This window comes from Rhinatrema bivittatum, chromosome 10 (genome assembly GCF_901001135.1).
Source record: "Rhinatrema bivittatum chromosome 10, aRhiBiv1.1, whole genome shotgun sequence".
Lineage (NCBI taxonomy): Eukaryota > Metazoa > Chordata > Amphibia > Gymnophiona > Rhinatrematidae > Rhinatrema > Rhinatrema bivittatum.
In genome coordinates, this window is record NC_042624.1 from 8062997 (window position 1) to 8077443 (window position 14447).

The 14447-nt window shown below is 42.5% G+C and overlaps 1 protein-coding gene across 1 annotated transcript in view; it reads left to right on the top strand.

Moving 5' to 3' along the window:
* The first annotated feature begins 9723 nt into the window (after window positions 1-9723).
* The window catches only part of RGS13 (regulator of G protein signaling 13), a 96981-nt gene continuing 92257 nt past the window's right edge, over window positions 9724-14447 (top strand). Inside the window, exon 1 of the mRNA XM_029618733.1 lies at window positions 9724-9884. The gene's annotated coding sequence lies outside the window, so the exon portion shown is untranslated. The remainder of the gene's footprint in view (window positions 9885-14447) is intronic.

A 14447-nucleotide genomic window follows, 5' to 3' on the forward strand; every position in this document is an offset into this window, starting at 1 on the left:
AAAGAAAAAACAAAGGTGTGAAAAGTAATATCATACATCAAAAGTTTATAGAATTACTAAAAGAAACTGGTATCAGAAAGTTTTCTATGTGCGCAGACTTCATTTCCCTGCCTCTTGACTCGCAATGGGCTGCAAGCAGTATCAGGATATGGCACACTATTTAACAGTCATCTACTAGTTCTCAATTTTATGTGCAAAAACATATCATAACTGTTTTTGCATATAAAAATGAGAATTATTTTTTTCTATTTTTGATTTGATTTGAGGTGTGTGCTTACTATTTTTTTTTGTTTGTTTTTAGTTTGCATTAACATATTTGCAGTGTTGCCTTTTCATAGGTAGAGTTGCTACTATTTGAGTACTACAATACTGAAGGAAATAAATCACTAATCCCCGATCTTCGTCGGGGATTAGTACTGAGCAGTACTTATTGAATCACATTGCGGCAGTAATTAATGGAGGAAAGCCGTGGAGTTGAAAACTACTGGAATCTGCATTGAAAAGCACTTTAATGAACTACATGTGATGACTGAGATGAGATCTTATTGAGTACATGATGTTTATATAGGAGTCAATGTAAAACTTTATGATATGGTGCTAGAAATGATATGTTAAATAAATTGATGATTATATTTGTTCACTGCCTATATGCTATTCAGTATGTGATGTTTTAATGTGTGGCTGATTATATTGTATGTATTTAGGGGGTTGTATTAGGATGTATTATTCTTAATAAATGTTTTTTAAAATTATATATGAGATTAATAGTTAAGGTTCTCCTTTTGTGTTGGGTGATACTATTTGAGTACTGGCAGTTAGTGCTGTTTTAGAATGGAAGGTTTACTATATTGTAATTGTTTATTCAAGGCTTTCTGAGGGACAAGCCTACACCCAATGCATGTAATAAAATTCCTAATCATTTTATTTTGACCTAACATACTTAAAAAACCAGGGAATTAGTATCAGAATATTTGTGCTCAATCGTTTAGGCTCTTGCCCTTACAGGGCTGCAACCATTTTCATGGCAACAGTAGCACTTGATTTTTCACCTCATTTACCAATTCCCACTAAAACACAATTTTTTATTTTTCAACTTTTTTCATGTAGAAGGTGATGTGATTGGCTGAGATGGTGGCTGAATGATTTGATTGGTGAGAGCTCTAGGGGAGGAGGGGTGTTTAAATATCAGGAAGTCCTGATGAGATTTTCTGAGCGCGGAGTCGCCGTTTGTTTTTTGTGCTGCAGGGAGGAGTCGTGCAAGGCCAACTAAGCGAGTGAGTCCCGTTGTGTTGAAAGGCCAGAAAATTGTAAAATGGAAAGATTTTTGCCGAAAGGGAATAGTGTGTTAGTGGGTGTGTTTTTTCATTTTTATTATTAGGAAGAATCCCCTGAAGCAGGCGAGATGAGCCGCCGAAACATTGCAATGTCGGGAGGTTATAAATTTTAACAGTCACAAAAGTAGTGGGAGGTTGAACAGCTATAAAAGCAGAGTTAACTTTGAGTCAAAAGAGGAGGTGATGGAAGGAGGTTTCACGGAGTGTTTTTGGAAAAGAAAAAAGAAGAAAAAGATAAGTGACATTAAATTAAAGTGCAATTTTAAAAAAAGTTGAAAAATAAAAACTGTGTTTTAGTGGGAATTGGTAAATGAGATGAAAAATCAAGTGCTACTGTTGCCATGAAAATGGTTGCAGCCCTGTAAGGGCAAGAGCCTAAACGATTGAGCACAAATATTCTGATACTAATTCTCTGGTTTTTGAAGTATGTTAGTCCTCATGTACATTTGAGTATTAAGTGTAGGTATACATTGTGAGGAGAACAGCCCTAAAAATAGAAGTATTGGTTTTCATTTAGAAAATTCCTAATGCCATATGGGTTCCACCTGTTTTTTGTATGATGGGACAGAGGGAGTGAGACTGATGAATACTTATGTGGGTGGGTGGGAAGGGACAGGAGTCTGAAGGCTCTGAATCCCCTACTATAAATGTCACTGCATGCCACTGCAAGCAACACACTCTGCTATGGCAGGAGATCCATTGCTGAGGCATCTGTGGAATGTCTGAAGTGGCCTTAAGTACCTACAATAGCTGACATCATCGCTGGGTGTTCGGGTCAGGATTTCCACCATGGCTCCTGTAAGAGTAGGTGCATGCTTACAAAAAGCCAGAAGGAGCAGGATGAATGAGGAGCCTGGGCAACTTGCCAGCATGTGAGTCACATGGCATGGCCTTGGTAGCAGAGGGTGGAATTCCTGTCACATGCAGGGTCTGTCAGAATCAGGGGTAAGTGAGGTAGCTTGTGCACTTCATAATAATATTCCCCTCCAAAGCCTCTCCACCCCCAAGTTTTCGGGACCTGCTTTTCTTGGAAAATCTCCTATGGAACTCAGCTATGAGTTGGGGGGTCCTGCAGATTGGAGGCTGGCTCCCAAGAATTTTCCTCAGATCCATAGTTTTTCCAGGAGATAAGATGTTGCAACTGGTTTTGGACTCTTCAGAAATCTAAAATTTCCTGGACCTTGAATTGAGTATCTTCTTCCATAGCATCTTTGGAGGTCTGAAGGGGCGGTCTCCCTGCCAAGAAAGAATTGCAGGTTTCCACAGCGAGATGTAGAAATCATCATGGATCCATAAACATGATGGTAATTTGAGCTTGCAAGTCACAGGGCCCAGTTGTCACTCAATGGGAAATGGACACATGAATCGCAGTGCAAACTTTAAAGATGGCATTTTCAAGTGTGGGTTTTTAGTGCTGAGCCAAACCAGGCTTCCTGGGCAAAGGTGAGGTTCCGGCAATGTTTCTTGTCTGCATATCTTTTAAAATGCTCCACTGCTTGCTCTAGGAGATGCTCCACTGCTTGCTCTAGGATATGCTGTGTCTTTTGCCACTGTTCCTGGAGTTCCTGTCTCATCAGATTATCTGCCAGGCAAGAGACAGATGAGGATAGTGCCCGAACACTATGTAGAAGGACCTTCTGACATAAGCACTGGGGAACCACAGTCTTTCCAGGAGGAACTGTGAATGTGGCAGCAACCACAATATTCACAGGATTGATGATATGCTGTGGAGACTACAGAGAGCCCTCAGTATCAAAGGAACTTGAAAGAACATTGACACATCGGTTCTTCTCAGACGGACAGAACCACAACTGGAAGTCAAACTGATTAAGAAACAATGACCAGCGGGCATGCTGGGGATTAGGTATTTGCACTTGCTATAGACATTCCAGGTTTTTGTGATCTGTATAGATAGATGGGTGCTTGGTTCCTTCCAGCAAGTGTCGCCATCCTTCTAAAGTTAGCTTGTCCACTAACAGCTCACAATCAGAAATGATATAGTTGTCTGCCAAAGAGAATTGTTTTGAAAAATAGAAGCAGGTAACAAGTATACCACTATGGTTATACTGTAGTAAGACAGTGCCTACCCCAAGGTTAGACACATCTACCTCCAGGATAAATGGCTTGGATGGGTCTGTGCGGTGTAGACAGATCGAGGGTAAGCTCCTCTTTAAGACACTCAAATGCTTGGATTGCATCCCTAGCCCAGTTTTTGATGTCCAAATCCTTTTTAGTTAGGGCTGTGAGTGGGCCTGCCAAGGAGGAGTTATTATGAATAAATTGCCTATAGTAATTGGCAAACTCCAGGAAGCACCACAGCACCTTCAGATGCATGGGTCGTGACCACTCCAGTATGACTTTTCATTTATCTGTGTACATACGTAGGCCATGGCCAAAGATAATATAACCCAAGAAAGTACACTTCTCTAACCTGGCATAGAAGTGGTGCTCACAGACTCTCTGTTTCACAAGCATTGATGCTCCATCAAATACTTAAGAATATTAGGATATCATCCAGGTAAACTATCACATGGGAGTAGAGAAGGTTTTGGAAGATCTAGTTGACCATAAATTGAAAGATTGCAGGGGCAATGCACAAACTGCAGAGCATCACTAGGTATTCATAGTATCCATCACAGCTGTTAAAGGTGGTCTTCTCAGATTCTGATTAGGTTATATGTCCCTTAAAGATACAGCTTGGTAAATATCTGTGTACCCTGAAGATGATCAAAGAGCTCAGAGATCAAGGGAAGTGAACAGCGGTTCTTCTTGGTAATGAAGTTAAGACCATGGTAGTTAATGCATGGTTGTAACAACCCATCCTCCTTTCCTACATAAAAGAGGACAGGCAAATGACAAAGAGGAGTGAATTAAGGATCTGTTCAAATTCTCTTTTGGTCATAGCCTCAGTTTCAGGAGCAGTAGAGCGGGTATACTCTGCCTCTGGGCGGAACTTTGCCGTGGACCAGATCTATGGCACAGTTATAGGAGACCTCTGCCTGCTGTTTGCTAAACACTTCTGCAAACTCTGAGTATTGTGGTGGCAGAACTGGGAGCTCTGAGGTAATTGTCTGTGACATGGGCACCACAGGTCAAAATGTGGTAAGGCATTGCTCATGACATCTAAGTTTCCACTTGATAATTTGTAAAATGGCCCAGTCAGTGTGGAGCTGATGAAGTATAAACCATGGTAGGCCCTAGATGACTATATTGACTGCTTTAGGCAAGACAGAAAGGCTGATTTGTACTTTATACAGAATCCATGTTTACATAGTGAGGGGTACAGTGGCTCTTAAGAACATAAGAACATAAGAAATTGCCATACTGGGTCAGACCAAGGGTCCATCAAGCCCAGCATCCTGTTTCCAACAGTGGCCAATCCAGGCCATAAGAACCTGGCAAGTACCCAAAAACTAAGTCTATTCCATGTTACCATTGCTAATGGCAGTGGCTATTCTCTAAGTGAACTTAATAGCAGGTAATGGACTTCTCCTCCAAGAACTTATCCAATCCTTTTTTAAACACAGCTATACTAACTGCACGAACCACATTCTCTGGCAACAAATTCCAGAGTTTAATTGTGCGTTGAGTAAAAAAGAGCTTTCTCCGATTAGTTTTAAATGTGCCCCATGCTAACTTCATGGAGTGCCCCCTAGTCTTTCTACTATCTGAAAGAGTAAATAACAGATTCACATCTACCCGTTCTAGACCTCTCATGATTTTAAACACCTCTATCATATCCCCCCTCAGTCGTCTCTTCTCCAAGCTGAAAAGTCCTAACCTCTTTAGTCTTTCCTCATAGGGGAGTTGTTCCATTCCCCTTATCATTTTGGTAGCCCTTCTCTGTACCTTCTCCATCGCAATTATATCTTTTTTGAGATGCGGCGACCAGAATTGTACACAGTATTCAAGGTGCAGTCTCACCATGGAGCAATACAGAGGCATTATGACATTTTCCGTTTTATTCATCATTCCTTTTCTAATAATTCCCAACATTCTGTTTGCTTTTTTGACTGCCGCAGCACACTGCACCAACGATTTCAATGTGTTATCCACTATGACACCTAGATCTCTTTCTTGGGTTGTAGCACCTAATTTGGAACCCAACATTGTGTAATTATAGCATGGGTTATTTTTCCCTATATGCATCACCTTGCACTTATCCGCATTAAATTTCATCTGCCATTTGGATGCCCAATTTTCCAGTCTCACAAGGTCTTCCTGCAATTTATCACAATCTGCTTGTGATTTAACTACTCTGAACAATTTTGTGTCATCTGCAAATTTGATTATCTCACTCGTCGTATTTCTTTCCAGATCATTTATAAATATATTGAACAGTAAGGGTCCCAATACAGATCCCTGAGGCACTCCACTGTCCACTCCCTTCCACTGAGAAAATTGCCCATTCAATCCTACTCTCTGTTTCCTGTCTTTTAGCCAGTTTGCAATCCACGAAAGGACATCGCCACCTATCCCATGACTTTTTACTTTTCCTAGAAGCCTCTCATGAGGAACTTTGTCAAACGCCTTCTGAAAATCCAAGTATACTATATCTACTGGTTCACCTTTATCCACATGTTTATTAACTCCTTCAAAAAAGTGAAGCAGATTTGTGAGGCAAGACTTGCCCTGGGTAAAGCCATACTGACTTTGTTCCATTAAACCATGTCTTTCTATATGTTCTGTGATGTTGATGTTTAGAACACTTTCCACTATTTTTCCTGGCACTGAAGTCAGGCTAACCGGTCTGTAGTTTCCCGGATCGCCCCTGGAGCCCTTTTTAAATATTGGGGTTACATTTGCTATCCTCCAGTCTTCAGGTACAATGGATGATTTTAATGATAAGTTACAAATTTTTACTAATAGGTCTGAAATTTCATTTTTTAGTTCCTGTATACAATTGTATTCCAAAGGAACTGTTGGTATCTGGTAGTGATAGAATAAAGTCTCATGAATGAAGCTGCCTCTTACGCTGATATTCAAGAAGGTAAGAGCATCCCTCAGAGAGAGATGTACTGGTATTAACAGTTGTGAAGGGATGACCTAGGATGGCCAATCTCACCAGGCCTAGATCCTTGAGTTTCCCAACTTATTTGGACAGCAACTTGCAAAATGCTCAGATGCAGCACCCTATAGCACAGGTTGAGATTTTGGTGCCTTTGCTTTTCTCTGCAGATAGCTTGAATCGTTCAAACTGTACGGCCTACACTGTTGCCAGTCCTGGCTCAGGAGGAGAACAAGAGGTCACTGGGTACTGGAAATTTGGGGCAAGGCAGATGAGGCGGCAGACCGAGCCCCTTTCCTGAGCCCTTTCCTGAAACTTTAGGCCTAGACGGATGGTTAGGCGATTAGACCTTCCAATATCTCAGGCAGATCCCTGGCAGCCAACTCATTCTTTATACACTCTGAAAGCCCTTGCCTGAGGATCACAGTCAGACTGTCACTGGCCCAATGAAGTTCAGAGACCAGGGTGCGAAAATCCACTGCATCCACTGCATAATCCACAGACCAAGACCCTTGCCTAATCTGCAGTTCAGATGCCTTGGATGCCATGTAATCAGGCTCGTTGAAGATCTGCTAGAATTCTTGAAAGAAACAGTTCAAGTCTTCCAGGAAAGGATCATTTCTTTCCAGGAAGGGCAAGGCCGAAGCCAGGGCAGAGCCCCCCAGCAACGATAGAATGTAAGTTATCTTGACTTTATCAGTGGGGAACAAAGATATCTGAAGTTTGAACTCTATCCAATACTAATTTAGGAAGCCCCAACATTTCCCAGGATCTCCATTGTACCTCGGTGGCAGAGGCAGATGAGGGGTATGAGTGGTAGGCTATATCATGGGTGCTGGAGTGGAAGCTGGGGCAGACCAGGCAGCCATACCTTGGAGGTACCCGGCCATGGTATTCAGCTGGTCCTGCTGCTGCTGAAGTTGGTGTGCTAGCCTGAAGCCTGAAGTTGGTGTGCTAGCTGAAGCGAGCCTGCTGAGCTCATACCTCAGCAAACTGTAATAGGTGACATGGGTATGAGCTCTTTATGCTGCAGCGTAGTTGACTCAGCTTTGTAGGCGAACCTGTGAGGCCTACACTGGCAGCTGGTAAACACGCCCTGTAGCGGGACAGTCTAGAGCTTCACCTGTACCTGCTGCCTCCCCTGCAGGTTGAGCCTTTGGGTTCTGGCAGCTGGCAGGACTGAGGTAGGTTGCTAGGGCGGTGAAGCAAACAAGAGTCTAAAGGCAGACAGCAGACTAATAGGGTCAGAGATAGGTCAAGTTCGGGGCAGGCAGCTAACAAGAATGGTCAGGTCCAAGCAAGAGGTCAGATCCAGGCAGCAGGCTATCGTGATCAGGTCCAGTCAAGAGGTCAGGTCCAGCTGGCAAGCTCTCATGGCCAAGTCCAAGCAAAGGTCAAGATCTGGAGAGTCAGGCCAAGGTGAGATGGACAAGACAGCTGGATAAGGTAAGGCTGGATGAGGCAAGGTAGGAGAGACAGAAACCAGGAATGCAAGAAACACACTCTGCTATGGCAGGAGACCTGTTGCTGAGGCATCTCTGGGTGTCTGAAGTGGCCTTAAGTACCAGAGGTGGCTGACGTCATTGCTGGGCACCCGGGTCAGGATTCCCACCATGACTCTCTTAAGAGTAGTACATGCCTAGAGAAATCCGGAAGGGGTAGAATGATGGTGGACCATGGCCTTGGCAGTAGGGGGCAGTGTTCTTGCTGCATATAGGGCCCATCAGCATCGGGGGTAAGTGAGACGGCTCGTGGGAGAACCCCACATGGCACGCTTTGTAATAAGTAATCTAGGACTTACTCTTATAAGTCCCTATTTACGTGCATAAGTCAGCCATTTTTAAAACATGCTCACGTCAAGGAAATTAACCAATTTACCAATTAGTCTATCAGTTCTCCCAGTCCTTCTCTGGGTCATTGAGATTTTCCTGGTTCTTCTGCCTCAACTCCCCCTAGTTCACCAAGATCTCCCACTCTGTCAGTACTACATAATTATCAGGTGTAAAAATACACATGTAAGTTGGAAAATGTATGTGTGTGTCTTTTACAATAACAACTTATATATGTAAGTGTTGGCCCTGCTTCAGAATGCCCCAAGATGTATTTGCGTATTTTCAACTTTTCTAAAATATGTTGTATGTGGGTAGAGGCTATTATGTGCATATATACTAAATTTGTGTAATTTTGGAAAATTCACCTTTATTTGTTTAAAATTTTCCATTTGTTCTCTCCCTTTTCTCCTTCCCCATTGTGTCTGCAGTCCCAACATTCCCTCGCCCCCCAATCCAATCCTCCTTCATCTCCAGCTCTTTGTCACTCCCTATTGCCTCCTGCCCCTCACCGCTGCTGATCAGGCGAACAGACAGAGAAGAGTGGAGGAACATCCAGCTACTTCCTCTTTCTTTGCCAGTAGGGTCAGACTGCTGATCTGAATCACGTGAGCCAACATACTACCGCAAGTTTCAACGCGCCAGCCATGCAACCGAGAAAGAGGATGCAAGCTGAGGCAACACTGCTCTCCTTCTTCTGCTGGCCCTGATCAAGGGTGGTTGTACAGGCATCAGTGACAGCCCAGCCCAAATGGGCTGGGCTGTCACTGATGCCTACTTATGTTTTTTTCGCCTGTACCCCTCTGGCAAAGGCATCAGATCTCACAACCTAAAAACATATTCATTCATATAACTGTTAAAATAAGAAAGCAGCCTATGCATTAAAGGTGTGCTACATTTATCTTTATGTATATGTTTAAATATCTTTATTGAGTTTTATCCAACAGATACAAACAACATGCAATAAAAAGCAATGATAACCACAAACAAACGTAGGGTACACATTGATTCTTCCCAGCGTCCCCCACATATATTAGAGAAAGCCCAAATTCCACACCCCCCCCCCATAGCACCCCCCACTATCCCCGTTCCAATGGCTTATCTTTATTAAAGTTGATAAAACATACAAAGGCTTTCCCCGAGGGGGTGATTTTCACAGGCTTGCAAGGTAACGATGCAGTAAAGTCCTGTGCATTAAAACGCTCATTATAATCTATAGAAAGAATGACACAGAATTGCAGTACATGGTGACCACTAACAATTACTGTTTATCTCTTCAAAAGAGGAGCATCTTTTGTTACCCAAGAAACATTGTGCAGTGGGATGATGTAAAACACTGACCACACAACTTTAATTCTTTGCAAGCTTAGCAATTTCTTTCTTGCAGAGATGTGCCTTATAAGTACTTCCTTCACTCTGGATGTCACAATGGTATCAGAATAAGCTGCTCTCTATCTGAGGCATCAAAAGCTGGAGGAACTACTTTTTTTTTTTTTTACACCAACCACAATAACTGTGTCTGTTTGCATATATAATATGTAAAACAGCAATGTGACAGGAGACCAGAAAGAGCTGCAGAAGGTGCAGTAACAGCGTTGCTTTACTTAAGTCAGAGAAAGAGGGGAAAAGTTGTTGAGATAATGAGATCTAGGACCTCATTCTGGGATTGATGCAGCGAAGAAATTAAGGTGACGTAGCTCAAGAGAACGCTCTGTAAGTACTGAATTTCTGTTCAGCTGGATCATCTCCTTCCTTAAACAGCACCAAATAGAAGCTTCCAGGGTGTTTGGTCAAGGGAAAAAAGTAATGGTGCGCTTTGTTCATTAGTACTGGATAACGTAGTGTGGTTGCCTTGCTGAGCCGCTTGAATGAAACAAAATAAAGATCAAGAAATAGTCATTTTGTTTTGACCTGATGAAGGGAGTGTAAATCCCCTAAACTGGTCATGAATTGGATTGAGTTAATCCAATAAACAAGACTGCCTTATATATTTTTTTTTTGTTTTGTTTTTGTTTTTGTTATAGATCTTTATTCCCTTTCATTAATTCTGCATTTTTATACCTTCTTTCAGAAAATACTCTGTATCATACATGATGGAATTACTTTTATAAATAATATAGTGTGCAAAGCTTTATGTAAAACCAAGATTTGATGGCGTTGGTTGATTATGGCTGTTCTTTTGTATGGTTTTACAGAAGAATTGGTTTCTGTTACATAAAACACTGAACATATAATCTCACCACCAATACAACCATGAACAGAACTGCTGGAGGAAAAAAAAAACCTTTGCTTCCTTATAACAACTAATTTTACTTAATGCACTTCTTTTTAACTAAGATGTATTCCTACTGTTCTTTCATGAAGCGGGACCAAGGGGTAAGGTCATGGGCAACAGAGAGCACCAAGACTGAAATCCACACGTAAAGGTTATCATGCATCTGTGTATACTCTCATGGCAGGGCATGTTTCTTTCTCTTTTTATTTTGAAAAGATTTTAGTGAAATTACTGATGCTGAAAGATGCCAGACTGACAGCATTAAAAACTGGTTTATGAATGCTACAGATTCAGCATAGATGTACAGTAGCTACAGTAGCTTGGTGGTGCTGGTGGACGTGAGGACCGCTTAGTAACTTGCCTGCGTAGTGCAAAGGTGGCAGACCTCATGTGTCACCTAGATAGGATTTTAGTCAGTACTAGAAAGGAACTGGCTTTTGTGGTACATGTGGGCACCAACAACAGGAAGGTATAGGAGGGAAATTCTGGAACCCAAAATTAGGCTTTTAGGTAAAACTTTTAAATCTTATGTATGTATATTTGTTAACCGCCTAGTCGGACATGTAAATGTCTTATTGTTTGCGGTATATAAAATTTTTTAAATAAATAAATAGATCCAGAATCTCCAGGGTACCATTCTCTGAAATGCTCCCTGATCCACGTGCAGGATCCCAGATGCAGGCAGAGCTCAGGAGTCCCAATGTGTGGATGAGATAATAGTGCAGAGAAGAGGGATTTAGTTTTGTAAGCAACTGGGCAACATTTTGGAGAAGGGAGAGCCAATTCCGAAAGAATGGGGTCCACTCTGAACCAGACTGTGAGTGCTAGCCTTTAAAAAGGAGATAGAGCAGCTTTTAAACTAGAACATAGGGAAAAGCTGACAGTCGCTCAGCAGCGCATGGTTGGGAGAGAGGTATCTTCAACGGATACTAAAATAACAGGCAATCTAGGCCATCCCAATAGAGAGGTTCCAGTAAAAGTAAGAATAGCCTGTTTCTTTATAAGTAAAGAACAAGATGGCATTAAAAGATTTGACATTACCCCTGTCTACTGATAAACAATACAAACAAAAAACATACTTTGAAATGTCTGTATGCTAAAGCCAGCAGTCTAGAAAAATAAGATGGGAGAGTTAGAATGTGTAGTAAATGTATGAAGAGGTAGACATAATTGGCATCTCAGAGACTTGGTAGAAGGAGGATAACCAATGGGACAGTGCTATTAGGAGTGAGAAGAGGAAAAAATGTTTTGTTTATCATTTCATTTTCAGGGGTTTGATTTTCCAGGAATTTTGTTTCGTCAAATGTTTATTTATTTTTTTATTTCATTAAAAAACACAAAATAAACATTTAAACAAACCCACTTCCAAAAAATGAAAAAAAGAAACAGGACCTCAATGGGCCTTCTAAGCCCTCCACCCAAAAAAAATGCCAGGGACAGGACCCTTCCTGGCCCTTACTTACCCGTTCTGGGGGAGATCCATTGCTAAGGCCTAGGCCCAGCCTGAAACCTAGGCCTAGCATATGCCATAGCCTGAGATCGCGGAGACCTACCATGGTCTAGGCCTATAGAAAGCTGAGGCTTCAGCTTTGGCCTAGGCATTAGGATGGTACTGATGCCTAGGCCCAGACTGAAGCTTCAGCCTTGCGCAGACCTAGGCCATGATAGGTTGCCATGACCTTAGCCTACTCCCCATGCAAGGCACAGGCTTTAAGGCCTGGACCCAATGCCTGGGTGGCTTAGGCTTGGGCCTGGGCCCAGGCTCAATGCTGCAAGTCAGTCCAGAGACTGTGTCCTGACACTGGGCCCTTGACCCAGATCTAGGCCCAAATCTGAGACCTGAAGCAGAGGCTGGGTCCTGACACTTGCGCCTTGCCCTAGCACAGGGCCCTGACCCAGGCCCAATGCTGCAACCCGGTCTGGAGACCAGGCCCCAACACCAGGACCTTGACCCAGACCCAGGCCTGAAGGCTGGGTTCTGAAGCCTGGGCCTTGGCTATAGGATTTACTCACATTTTACTTGAGTAAATGGCTTTTGAAAATTGCTATGATAGTATGTTCCCTCTGACTGTAATTTTTAAACCGGCACGCGGGCATACATGTGCACTCATCAGCCCATGCCCAGGGACGCAACCATTTTATAACATACCTGCATGCATATATATGCATATATAATATGCATATATAATATGCATGCATGCATATTATAAAATAGCCCGACCATGCACAATTTTAAATGGGTGCACTCCCTTGCGCGCAAATGTCACTGCTACTGTGTAAGTGGGGGGATTTGAAAAGACACATGGGCTGATGCCATTGTGTGTTTTCCCAGTTCATTCCCAGTTCACCCAGTTAAGGGATAGGACTTCCAACGCCCCCCCCCCCCCCCCCCCAGTTTAATAGCCTGTCTTCTCCCATATTAGCCTTGACTTTTAAAACCCTGCTGATCTGACCCTAGCAGAAGTAAAGTGACATGGCATCCCGATGCGTGCCAGAGCACATAAGTGTTATTTTCCAGTTTAAATCCAGGAATGCCCATGCCCCACTCAGACCATGTCCACACCCCACCCCTTTTCTAGAAACTTTCATTGGTGTGCTCAGTGGCAAGTATGCACTTATCCGGGAGGTTTTTAAAATCCACTCAGTGTGCGCCGGCCCTACATATTCATGCATCCCCTAATCTTGGCGCCTATCAGGCTTTTAAAATTCACCTATTTATGCACATAAATCCTTTGAAAATTATCTCCTGAGTCTTCAATGTGTTTTTCGGTAACATTGTAGAAGAGCTAGCAGGAAAAGTGTATCTTTTTATGAATGATAAGTCAAAGGGAAAGAAAAGATGAAATGTGATGAAAGATGTGATGATGACTGTGCCATAATGACAAAAATTGCAAACTCATTCATTTGTTAATGAAAGATTCTAAGGATCAAACACCATTTTGGAGGGGAAGAACTAGCAGGAAGATCTTTAATATTGATTCACAGAAAACATATATCCAGATAGATTTAGGAAAAGATACAACAATGGTGATCTACAATGTAAGAATGGTGATCTAAAATGAAACTGGAACAGCCATTGTTGCCTAATTCATGATAAATGATGATGAACTAGCAGTTATTAAACAGGAGAGCTGGGTTTATCATGACTGATGACCTCAGGTTAGCCAGTCTAGGGAAGCCAGTAGTATACTTAGATGCATAAAGACAGGTATCTCTGTTTAGAAGAGAAAAGTAATGTTGTTTCTGTTAACGTCTCTGGTGAAACCTCCACCTTAAGTACTGTGTTCAGTTCTGGCAATCATATGTAGCATCTGCTACTATTTTTTCCCAAGGTCTACATATTTGGAGTCTTTCCCTGGCTTAAGCGATCCCCTTGTTGCTCCCTTGGTGGTTGAGCACGTTCAGAGTCTGAGGATAGGCGATATTGTAAGGTGGAGGAGTTGGGTGGGCTTCACAAAAGTGAAGGAGTTTTGAAGAGTTACAGTAAGTGAGAAGAGGAAGTGGTGAGGATTTTTGGAGTTTGATGTTGCACAGAAGAGTCAAAGGATCGCCCCCATCTGTTAGGGCTGGATTTTGCCTGTAACCTCCGTCTTCCATATTTTTTTTTATCTGTAAGCTGGTTCATGTTCTCTAATGTGGTAATATGTATAGCCCATATATATATATATATATAAAAGGGACCTATTTACTAATGTGCGATACTATGTAATCATTCTCTGAACGGAGAAATTACTACTTGTTGCGCTGGAGGTGGATCCTTGGCCTGGTGCAGGATTGGTATGGCCCTCTGGTCAGACCCAGAAAGTGCCTGCCACCAGGAGGCGGAGCACAGGAGAAGACAGATGCTAGCTGGAGCTTCGCCAATAGCAACCTGGGGTTTCCATAGATTGAGGCCTTGGGTACCCGGGCCGCCTGGTCTTAGGTGGGTCTCTCAGGGTCTCCTAGAGAATGATGGCGTTATTTTGACATTTCCGAATGACGGTTTATAAAACTCGTTAAAT